An 11,189-nucleotide genomic window follows, 5' to 3' on the forward strand; every position below is an offset into this window, starting at 1 on the left:
TTGTGCTGGGTACTTTACAATATGGGTGTATGGAACACACCCTTCAGATACTTGGAAATTCTGAATTCTCATTTACTCCCATCCCTTCTGCTTCTCCCAGGACTCCACGTTTCTTTAAATATTGGGTGACCTGGAAAGACAGCCTCTAGTCGTCTATTTTTTCTTCCATTCTTTCCATCTCTGGCTTTTTGTTATGTATCTCTAACCCTCCTTGGTTTTCATTTTCTGCTTTCATGTTTTGCCTCCTTAATTCTTTTCTTTTTGTCTCCAGATGTATCTTGTTAAGAAAGCATATCCAAGACCTAGGGTAGAACCAACATGACTGGTAAAAAAGTAAAAAAAAAAAAAATGAAATGATGCCTAATAATAGTCTGCTATATGCATAGATTGGTGCCTAGCCCAACTGTCATCAGAATGGCATCATCCAGCAATTGATGAAAACAGATGCAGAGACTAACAGCCAAACATTAGGCAGAAGTCAGGGAATCCTGCAGAAGAGGGGGAGGAAGGATTGTGGGAGACAGAGGGGTCAAGGACACCAAAGAAAACCACAGAATAAACTAACCTGTGCTCATAGATGCTCAGAGACTGAACTGACAACCAGGGAGCCTGCATGGGACTGACCTAAGCCTTCTGCATATATGTTACAGTTGTGTAGCTTGGTCTTCTTGTGGGACTCCTAACAGTGGGAGCAGGGGCTGTCTCTGGCTCATTGGAAAATCTTATCTTCATACTGGCTTGCCTTGTCCAGCCTTCAAGTTACTATGCCATATTTGGTTGATATCCACAAGAGGCCTTCCCTCTGAGGAGGAGTGGATGGGGTGTGGCACAGGACCGGGAGGAGAAGAAGGAGGGGAAACAGCAGTTGTAATGGAAAATAAATTAAAAAAAGAAAAAAATACTCACCAATAGGGATGCAGAGGCAAGAGAGAGTAAGGCCAGCCTGGTCTACATATCCAATTCCAGGAAAAACAGGACTACACAGAAATGCCCTGTCTCAAAAAGGGCGGTCCTTTTTTCACAGTGTATCATCTTTCTCATCACTGTGACAGACACTTACAGAATAAAGGAAGGTTTGTGTTGCTACTGGTTTCAGACCATCTTGGGGAATGCCCAGCAGTGGGAGCAGAGGAGTCGCCTTCCAAGGCCCCCTGGTTCCCTGTTCCTGCCACTGCAGCCCTCCATTCTGTAAGTGTTTCACAGCTCTCCAAAACAGTGCCACCAGCTGGGGACAAAGTCCCCCAAACATGAGCCTGTGGGGGACATGTCACATTATACATTCTGCCTGAGTCCCCGTGTGCTCATGTCATCTCAGAATGTAAATAAAATTCAGTACAATATCAAACATCCCCTGAGTTTTGAATTTCACCATTCTTCAAAAATCCAAAGTTGAATATGAAAGTTTGTCCCGCGAAGGTTCCACCCCCCCCATCAGCTCCAAATAAGCACACAGAAACATATTAATCATTAAATTGTTTACCAATGACTAGGGCTTCTTACTGGCTACCTCTGTCTTAATTATTAACCCATAACTACTAATCTATTTATTTCCATGTGCCCTTATCTTACCAGAGAAAGGCTGGTGCCTCCTATCTTTCCAGTCTCTACATGACATCTTCTCGATGCCTCTCTCTCTCTCCTCTCTCCCCAGCATTCTTCTTGTCTGGTAGCCCCGCCTATACTTCCTGCCTGGTTATTGGCCAATCAGTATTTTATTCATCAACCAATAAGAGAAACAAATATACAGAAGGACAACCCCATCACAAAGTATCTTCCTAGATTCAGGGAGAACTCAGTGTGAGCCTTTGTAGTAATCAGAAAGTTAAAAACTTCCTTTTCTTGGGGTGGGGTGTGTGGGGGGAGACAGGGTCTCACTGTAGCTCTGACTATCCTGAAATTCACTATGTAGACCAGGCTGGCCTCGCACTCACAGAGATCTGCCTGCCTCTGCCTCCTGAATGCTGGGATCAAAGGCATATGTCACTATGCCCAGCAAGTTACTTCTAAAGTTCAATGTCACAGAGTAAACATCCCATCCCAAAAGGCAATGGGAAGACAGCAAGAAAAAACCAGGCCTTGAGCCAGTAAGATGACTTGGCAGGGGACAGCACTTACCAGCACTTACCATGCAAACCTAGCAACCTGAGCTTGATCTCCAGAACTCAGCAGGAGAGAACTGACCCCAAAGCTGCCTTCTGACCCCCATGTCTAAGTATGTACACCTGTGCATGCATGTAGCCATGAAGGGAAGCCGAAATTGCTACGGAAATGATACCAGAACGTCGGATGTCTGCTGAGGAAACTTGTAGGCAGCCAGTAGGGCAGCCCTGGAGACTGCCCATGTGTGCCGCAGGAGGCAGGCCTGCAGATACAGGGATCCCAAGGCAGCTGGAGCTCACACAGCCTATAGGGTTTACTGTCTGTCTTACTGGGTTTGGGATTGAATTCTTCCATGTGTGTGGGAATGCTCTCCCATGCCCACATTTCCCTTGGCATCCTGGTCTTTTGTGCCCCCACCAGAATGGCCCATTAAGCTCTACTTACAGCTTCCTGGGGCCTCTTTATCCTTTAGCTCCCAGCTCTTCATAAAGCAATCCTGAAGGCTGATGAGACCCACAATCAGATTTACAACTCCAACAACCTCACCTCTCAGTACCAGTTTTCTGGCTTTGTCAGCTTTCTCAGTGCCAGGACCAAATACCTGACAGATGCTGCTTAATGGGAGAGGATTTTGGCTCATAGTTTCAGTACATCACAGCAAAGAAGGCATGACCGAGGGAACCAATGGGTCAGTCTGTGGTAGGACTTGGGGAGCAGAAACTTAAAGCAGCAGCTCTCCCAGATCCTGCTGGGCCAGGAAGCAAAATACTCACGCCAGGCTAGAATCAGAAGTGGCTATAACCATCAAGGGCCTGCCTCCTAAATAATTCATGGACTCCTAAAACAATGCCCTAAACATGAGCTGTGGAATTGATGGGTTAACTTTTCCCGGGAAGATGTGAACAAAATCTTTTAATTTTTTTGTGGATTTATTTATGTGTTTGGGTGTTTTGTCTCCATGTATGTATGTTCACCATGTGAGTGCCTGATGCCTGAAGCCACTCGGCTGGGACCTAACTGGCCACCTAGGGTCAGTTACTACCTTCCAGATGATTGCAACAGGATGATCTCTGGGTTGGAACCCAGGGTTTCCAGGGGAAGCAGGATTACGACCCATTGGAGTCTCCTTTTTCTTGTGTCAGGAGGGTACCTGGTCCCAGGATCCTACTAGACCAGACAGGTTCCTCCCCTCTGCTTGTTCTAGGATCAAACGTGTGCCGGAAACCAGAGACTCAGAACATCCCTGAGCAGATCCCACAAAGGCTTTAGTCGGCCCTGAAAAGACGTGCACAGCAGACGCCCTGGACACTTCCAGCAGTGAGGAAAGCCACTCAGAGACACAAGAACTCCAGGATAGAGGCCTGGGGAGGTCCCAGCTGAACGCCTTGCTTGGTGGGCTTCATGGTGACTTGGAGTAGTACCTTCTTGCTGGCCCAGCCTTAAAAACGGGGTAGATTCTTTTGCGGGGGTGGGGGTGGTTGAGTGGCTTTTCGAGACAAGGTGTCTCTATGTAGCCCAACCTGTTCTGGAACTCTGTAGACCAGGCTGGCCTCGATTAGCGACCTCCCAGCCTCTGCCTCTCGAGTGCTGGGATTAAAGGTGAGTATGTCACCAACAGGCCCCTAGGGTTTTTTTTTTTTTTTTTTTTTTTTTTTTTCCTCCCAACTCTGGTGTCCCACCCTAGGTTACAAGGGTGTCCATGAGGTTGAGCACCTACTTTCTTAGGCTGGCTTTGTCCTCCAGGTGAATAGGGTTGTGCCTGTAAGGCAGATGAGTGGGTAGCTCTCACTTCAGACGGTCCTAAGAGGTCAAGGTCTGGGTGACAAAAGGTTGGGACATCCACATATGTCAGGAGAGCATTATTTGCAGCCTGAAGCCTTCCAGAAACAGGGGCGTGGTCGGAGGGCAAGCAAGATCTGGAGAGAGGCAGCAGAGACATCACTGTCTGGTCTCCTCTGAGGTGGGAATGGGCCAGGCGCCGGGGACCACGTGGGAGAGGTACTTTGGGAACCCCGGAGATGTGGTCTGTCTGGTGACCTAAGGCTGCGGGCGTGGCTCCCTCCTGCAGACTCAGTGACTCGGGAGATGGCCGAGTGCTGCTGGTAACGGAGCCGAAGGTGGCTACGCGGGGACCGGGTGGGGACGCCCCGGCCTGCGCCCCGAGTTGCCCGGCCTGCGCCCCGCATGGTCAGGACGGCCAGCTGGGGGCGCCCGGGCTCTCACACCCGCGGGCGGGAACTCCAGTGCGCCGGGGCCCTCGGCGGCGGTGACGGCAGGTGAGCGCGAACGAACGCGGGCTGGGACATCCTGGGGCTCAGGCGACGGGCGTGGCTGTGGGGCCCTCGCCTCGGTTCCCGGGAACAGACACCCAAGGTGGCCATGGGCGGCTCGGCCTTCCCTTCTCCGTCCGGGGAGCGGGATCCAGGTAGGCCGCCTCCGCCCCGCGCTTCCCCTCAGAAGCTTCCTTCCTGGCCTGGGGGAGATGTGGGGGGCACGAGGCTCTGGACCACCGGGGCCCCAGTTCCCGCACATCCCTCCCTTGGATAGCTGTGGGCGGTCTGCTTTGTGCCTGGGGGCTAGCCAGGGGTCTAGGTGGTCTGCTTAGAGTGACTAAGGGACACAACACAGCTCATTGAGAGCCACTATCCAGCTGGAGCCACCATCCAGCTGGACCCTGCTAAGGGACTGGGGTTTGGAATGAGCCCAGCGGGGACCCCACAGGCCCCCCACATGCCTTCCACAGGAAGGAAGCCGCAGGGTGCTGAGGACCTGGCTAGCTGCCTGGATGCCTTCCTCTCAGGGTAGCTGCTCTCCTAGAGTAAAGAGGCCCGGCCCAGAGCCACAGCTGGCGAGGAGAGTAGGAGCAGAGCCCTGATGCTGGACGGAGGGTACAATCAGTAGGACTGCCTGGCCTGCTGTGTTGCCAGCTGACTGGGCAGCCAGCTCTAGGCTCTCAAATGAGGGAACTGCTTTTCGTGGAAGGGTCCCCAGAGGTTAGGGCAGCTTGTGCACTGGTGACTTGAGGCTTGGCTGACAAGACAGGTCAGTCCTCAGATTTGTGAGGAGACAGACCCACTTGGGAGTGGCTGCTGGGCCTATGCAGACTGGTAAGCAGCCTCCCCTGGATGAGTTGAGGTCATTATCCGTGTGGACCACTTTCCATGGTGTTGAATTCAGGCACCCAGGCACTAGGTCATCTTGGTGTTCCATGTCCTTGGGGTGTGGGGGGTAGATGCTCTTCTGGAACCATCTACAAAGGAGGTGAGGGTGTGCGTTCCAATTCTGCAATTCTAAAGGGTCCTGAACATGCCTTTTTAGGCAAGGTTGGAATCAGCAGCTTCATTGACAGTTGGGAAGACTGAGGTCATTCAAGATAAGTTAGGCCAGGAACTAGGAGTAAGGCCCAATCTTCTGGCCTTCTCATTCAGTTCTGACGTGGTTCTGATGTGTCAGACCTGTGAACCAAATTCCTATGCCCAGAGGCAGTCTCCAGTGGGCCTAAGATCACCTGTGGAGAGAGGCCACATTGCTTACCCAATGCCTGCCCACCCCTCCCTTCTTCCTGTGTCTTCCTGTGCTCATACTGCAGAGTGGCTCATCTGTGGAGTGTGGTCTTTGTGGAGGAATCATTGGAGAAGTTTGCTGATGTCATTTATTTGTTTACATGGTATTTTCAAAATGTCACAGCAGGGAAGAGAGGCCAATCTTTTCCCTTCTATGTTCATTCTGGTGACTTTCCAACAGCAATCCTTGGGATGTGACATTGACTTTGTATGAAGTCAGTGTATCTGCTAGATCTCCCGTGGTGAGGTCTCAGGTCATGAGGTGTTTTGATCCCAACAGAAAGGCCTGGAACACAGGCAGAAGGCATACCTGCATCTCCTGTTGCATCTGAGAGGCGTGTTATGTTCCCTGCTGGGAGGAGGTGGACAGAGGGCAGATGGGGAGATAAGTGGTTATAGATTTCCTTATGGGGAACAGTAGGCCAAGGATGGAGGTAGCAAGGTGAGTTTTGATTTGGGAGCCAGTGCTTCTTGAGCCACAAAATGGTGAGTGGGGGCCTGGCTGTGCTTCTGGAATGATTCTTATGCACTGCGACAGCAGGGGTCCACAGTACCTCTCTGAGGAAGCTGAGTGTATGGCCTAAACCCCAAGACTCCCTCTGTGCATCCCAGATACTGCACACTGAACTCCGATGCCATCTGCAGTATCCTCTGTGCCCACATCCACCTCCCAGCCTTTGCTCCCATATTTCCTCCTCTCCCACTGGGCAGCTATGGCCGCTTTGGAAAGGGTTCAGGCCCTGGCTACAGCGCTGGCTTCAGCATTCCCTTCAGCCTGGTTAGTCTGTGGGTCAGGGAAATGACCTGGGGCTTTAGGCTCTGTCTCTTTTGCCTTTTGAACATAGTGGCCTAGACCGCTGTTTGAAGAAGAAAAAAGGCCCAGGCAGTACAGTGCTTAAGCATGATGACCTGACATACCTGAGTTTAATTCACAGAGCTCACATAAAAAAGTTGGGTGGGCCATGTGGTAATGGCACACGCTTTTAGTCCCAGCACTCATGAGGCAGAGGTAGGTGAATCTGTGTGAGTTCGAGACCAGTCTGGTCTACAAGAGCTAGTTCCAGGACAGCCTCCAAAGCCACAGAGAAACCCTGTCTCGAACTCCACCCCTCCTGCCCAGCCAAAAAAAAGTTGGGTGCATCAGGCGTATGGCACACTTGAGTGGCAGAGATGGTGGATCTCTGTGTGTTCTGAGATAGCCCAGTCTAGGAGTTCCAGGACATCCAGAAACTGCCATCCCCCACCCCTCGGTTTTCCAAGACAGGGTTTCTGTTCTGGAACATGCTCTGTAGACCAGGTTGGCCTTGAACTCAGAGATCCACCTGCCTCTGGAGTGCTGAGATTACAGGTGTGCCCCACCACTGCCCAGCTGAGAGACCTTGTCTCAAAAACAAAACAAAACAAACGAAAAGGCTGAGTGGCAGCATAAGGGGGTTAGTGACAGGCAGGTCCCTGAGTTTGCTGGCGTTCAGTCTAGCTTTACTTCTGAGGTCCAGGCCAGGGGGAAATGTCTGTTTAAAAGAACAAGGTGGATCAGAAATGGACACATAAGGCTGATTTCTGGCATTTACATGCGCACTTATGTACACCCAACCCCCCCGCAACAAGAAAAGGCAGGTGCCTCTGGTGCCATCCCTACCCAGTCCCCTTTGTCACCAATTACATAGAAGTGGGGAGTATTCTTTACCCAAGCACACTGTTTATCTTCCAATGGCTAACTGGGGCCACAGAATGAGGGGGTGGCACCCCACCAGGGCCATAGCCACATGTGGGAGCAGAGCAGGATCCCAGCTAGTATGCACAGAAAGGTGCTTAGTGGTCACTGGCTGAATGAGGTGTTTATATGCAGCCCCCACCTACTCACAACGAGGCTGCTGTTGGCAGTCAAGGCCTGGAGACAGTGTACAGCCTGGAAGGGACTCCTCTTGAGCTTAGCGCAACCCCCTCACCTTTCCCTGTAGGGTGACACTGGACAACTGCTTCAGCTTCTCTGAGCCTGTTTCTCATACACAGGAGACCTGAGAGTGGAGAAAGCTGGAAGTGAGATATGGTTGTTCTATGATAAGAGCAGTGTGATGGAGTGCCTGTGCCAGGCCTTGGATTCTATCCCAGTACTGCACATGCGCATGCGCACGCGCGCACGCCCACACGCCCACACGCCCACCCCACCCCCACAAAACTATTAAAGAGATCTATACAGATAGACAATAAAGAAAACAGAGCAAAATAGGGCGACTACATAAATCCAGAGAAAGAATATAGAATTTCTTGTTTTAAGACTTTTCTGAAGGTTCCCCCCTCTTAAATTTAAAACACCAAGGTTTGTTGCTGAATTCACTATTTTTTGCTTTATCCGCTGAAGGCTGGGAGTACAGACATGCACCAGTATTGTAGTATAAACTTTAAAGTAAGGCCTTTCCTATGAGACTGTGGTCTGAATGAAATAACCTGCATTTGAACTCAAGAAACACTGGCTGTTTGTGCTGTTTTGTTATCACAGCTATTAAAGAGAGGTTACATGGCTAGCTCAGGTCCCCACAGCAGATCACAGGACGTCCACAGGAGGAGCACCGGCATGCTTAGAGTTTTCTTTGGATTACTGCTACGCAACTTTACACAAAACCACTAATTTCTAGGCTTTTTTTTTTTTTTGCCAACTCAGAAGGTCAGTGTCACTGGTCGTGTTGGGGCATGGCCGTCATTGGCTGGAGCTCTGTGGCAGTCCTTTAAACCAGGCTTCAGATTTCCAGAGACCCTCCTGGCTGACCTGTCTTACTGATCAGTGTCTGATGGCCTCTAGGGACTCTGGGCTTGTGTCCTGGGGTCAGTTCAGGGGCTGTCTTCCTCCACCTTCTGCCAGTGGGATGGGTGCTGGAGACTGCAGGCAGAGGCTCCTGCCTTTATGTCACACTGTATTCCCAATTATCCTTCTGCCCCTGCCCACAGCCCTGTACTCTATTCTTCTCCATAGGAAGCATTCGAGGTTGCTGGCCTCCAGGGTCTCGGGGTAGGGATCGAAGAGGGCCCAAGCTGTGGTTTTCACCATACCGTTGCTTACAAAGGATGTAGCCATTTTTTCCCCAAGTTTCTGGGTTATTCTCTGTAAAATGGGGGCACATAATCTGGTGCCTCCATCAAGGATCATTCTGCCAATGAAGACAGAATGACTCTGGACACAGCTGGTCCTAACAGTCTGGGATTGGGGTCATTAGGTAAGAAATTGACTTATGGGAGGGATAGTGACCACGGGCATGGTGTTTGTGACCCTATGGGTGTGCCTTACAGTTTCTACCTCATAGAGGAGGGACCAGGTTCTGTGGAGATGGCACAGGGGCTTAACTTGGAGGGTGGGACAGGATGTGACAGACAGGGAAACTAAGGTTTCATGGGTGATATGCCCCTTAGAGGTAGGTCTTCAACCAGGCCACAGTGTGGTGAGTGGACGACAGGGCATTGCTGCCTGGAAGGCTTGTATCATGTTGTGCCTCCACCACCTGGCTTGGGGGTGATTTGTTTTTGAGACAGGGCCTTGACCTGTATCCCAGCTTAGCCTTGAACCCTTGATCATCTGGTCTCAGTTTCCCCAAGTACCACCACACCTTGATTGGGTCTTTACTCTTCAAAGTATAATGTTGGAACCTGGAGTATGTATGTCCTTACAGACCCTTTCTTCTTAACTTTGGTATTTTTACACACACACACACACACACACACACACACACACACACACACACCTACCTGTCCTGGCTACTCAGAAGATTGAGGCAGGAGGACCACAAGTTCCAGGGCAGCCTGGGCTACCAAGTGGTTTCCAGGGCATTCTGAGTAACTTAGTGAGACCCTGTCTCAAATTAAATCAGAAGCAAGCCTATAGATTAAGTGTTGTCAGTAAACTGCTTGCTGTGCTAACCAGAGGCTGTGACAAAGGCCAGGTCACGGGTACACACTTATATTACCAGTGCTTGGGAAATGGTTGGGACAAGAGGATCTCACAGTATGCTGGCCAGCCATTCCAGTCAAATTGGTAGGCTCCATGTTCAGTGAGAGACCCTGTCTCAAAAAAAAAAAAAAAAAAAAAAAAAAAAAAAAAAAAAAAAAAAAAAAAGTGGGAAAAGTGATTGTGGAAGACATCTCAATACCAACCTCCAGCCCCACATGGGTGGACATATGTGTGAAGGAGAATGCTTGTAGATTCAAGATACCTTTATTCTGATAAATACAAGCCAGAGTGTGCCCAGGGCCAGCAAGGCAGGAAGGCCAGAGAGAAGGGACAGCCGAAGGGGAAGAGAGCGTTCCATGTGTTTGCAGTTGCTTAAGAGCCCATGCTGCTCACTCTGACCTCACCTTGACCATGCCTTGACAGGCGTGGTCAGGCACACCCAGCCCTTAGGAGGCATGGTTACGGTGTCTCCCTACATATGTTCGTGCAGGAAATAACATTTAGATTTATTAAATGAAATATAGTTTAATTTAAAGTCAGCTAGCACGAGTGCAACTCCCCTCACGTGAACATGTGTAAGCATATACACATATCAAACAAAACAGTGAGAATCAAGGTTGGGAGTGTAATTTAGTGGCAGAGTGCTTGCCTAATGTGTGCAAGGCTCTGGGTTCAGCCTTTAGCACAGAAGGGGAAAGACCATCAGCGCTTTTTTGACAAAGAAAAATATATGTGACCCTGCTCTTTGTGGAGTTGTGCTCTGGAGACCAAGGGTTTTCAGACAGAGCAGCATTCAACCAGGGAGTTTAATGACTTCCCCTGACCCCTGTGGCTGTACATTAAGGGTGTTCTCAGTGTTTTTTGATATTTAATTTTTAAAATTATTTTTAATTATGTTTATGTATATGTGGTGGTGGTGGGTAGGGGGAAGCATGGTGCCTGTGAGTGCAGGTGCCTGCAGAGGCAAGAGCATCTGATCCCTGGAACTGGAGTTACAGGTGGGTTGTGAGCTGCTGGCATGTGTGCTAGAACCAAATGCAGGTCCTCTGCAAGAGCAGCCTGCACTCTTAAATGCTAAGCCGTCTCTCCAGCCCTTCCCCCTGCCCAGGCTTCAGTATTTTTGTAGTTATGTCTCTAAACAACCAGCATCCATATTCTTACACGAAGTGGGAAAACCTTTTTAGGCTAAGCTAGCATGGGTCCATTTCTTGACACAGTGGTGGCCGCAGACAAACACGGGTTTGTGCTAAGCTATGTCTGGGGTGTGGACATTGCTGGCTTTGAGGGCTTTCTGCTACCCGGTAAGCTCCTTTGTGGTCAGGGATGAGACAGGGAGGAGCTCCCTATAGAGGGCTCTGCCAGGACAGGCATGAGATGCTGTTGGGGCTGGAACCTGCAGTCTGAGTCCAACGGGTGAGGTGCAGGTACATGGGAAAGGTGGCTAGTATGCCCTAGCTGACAGCTACCGGGGAGGCAGAGGCCCTGCAGCCTGCTGGACTTCCAGCAAGAGGGTCTTGCAGGCTAGGGGAGGCTATGTCAGCCTGTCTTTCCTCCAGCTATGAGTAAGGCACACTGGCTGAGACCCT

Source organism: Cricetulus griseus, chromosome 3, assembly GCF_003668045.3.
Source record: "Cricetulus griseus strain 17A/GY chromosome 3, alternate assembly CriGri-PICRH-1.0, whole genome shotgun sequence".
NCBI classification, from domain to species: Eukaryota; Metazoa; Chordata; class Mammalia; order Rodentia; family Cricetidae; genus Cricetulus; species Cricetulus griseus.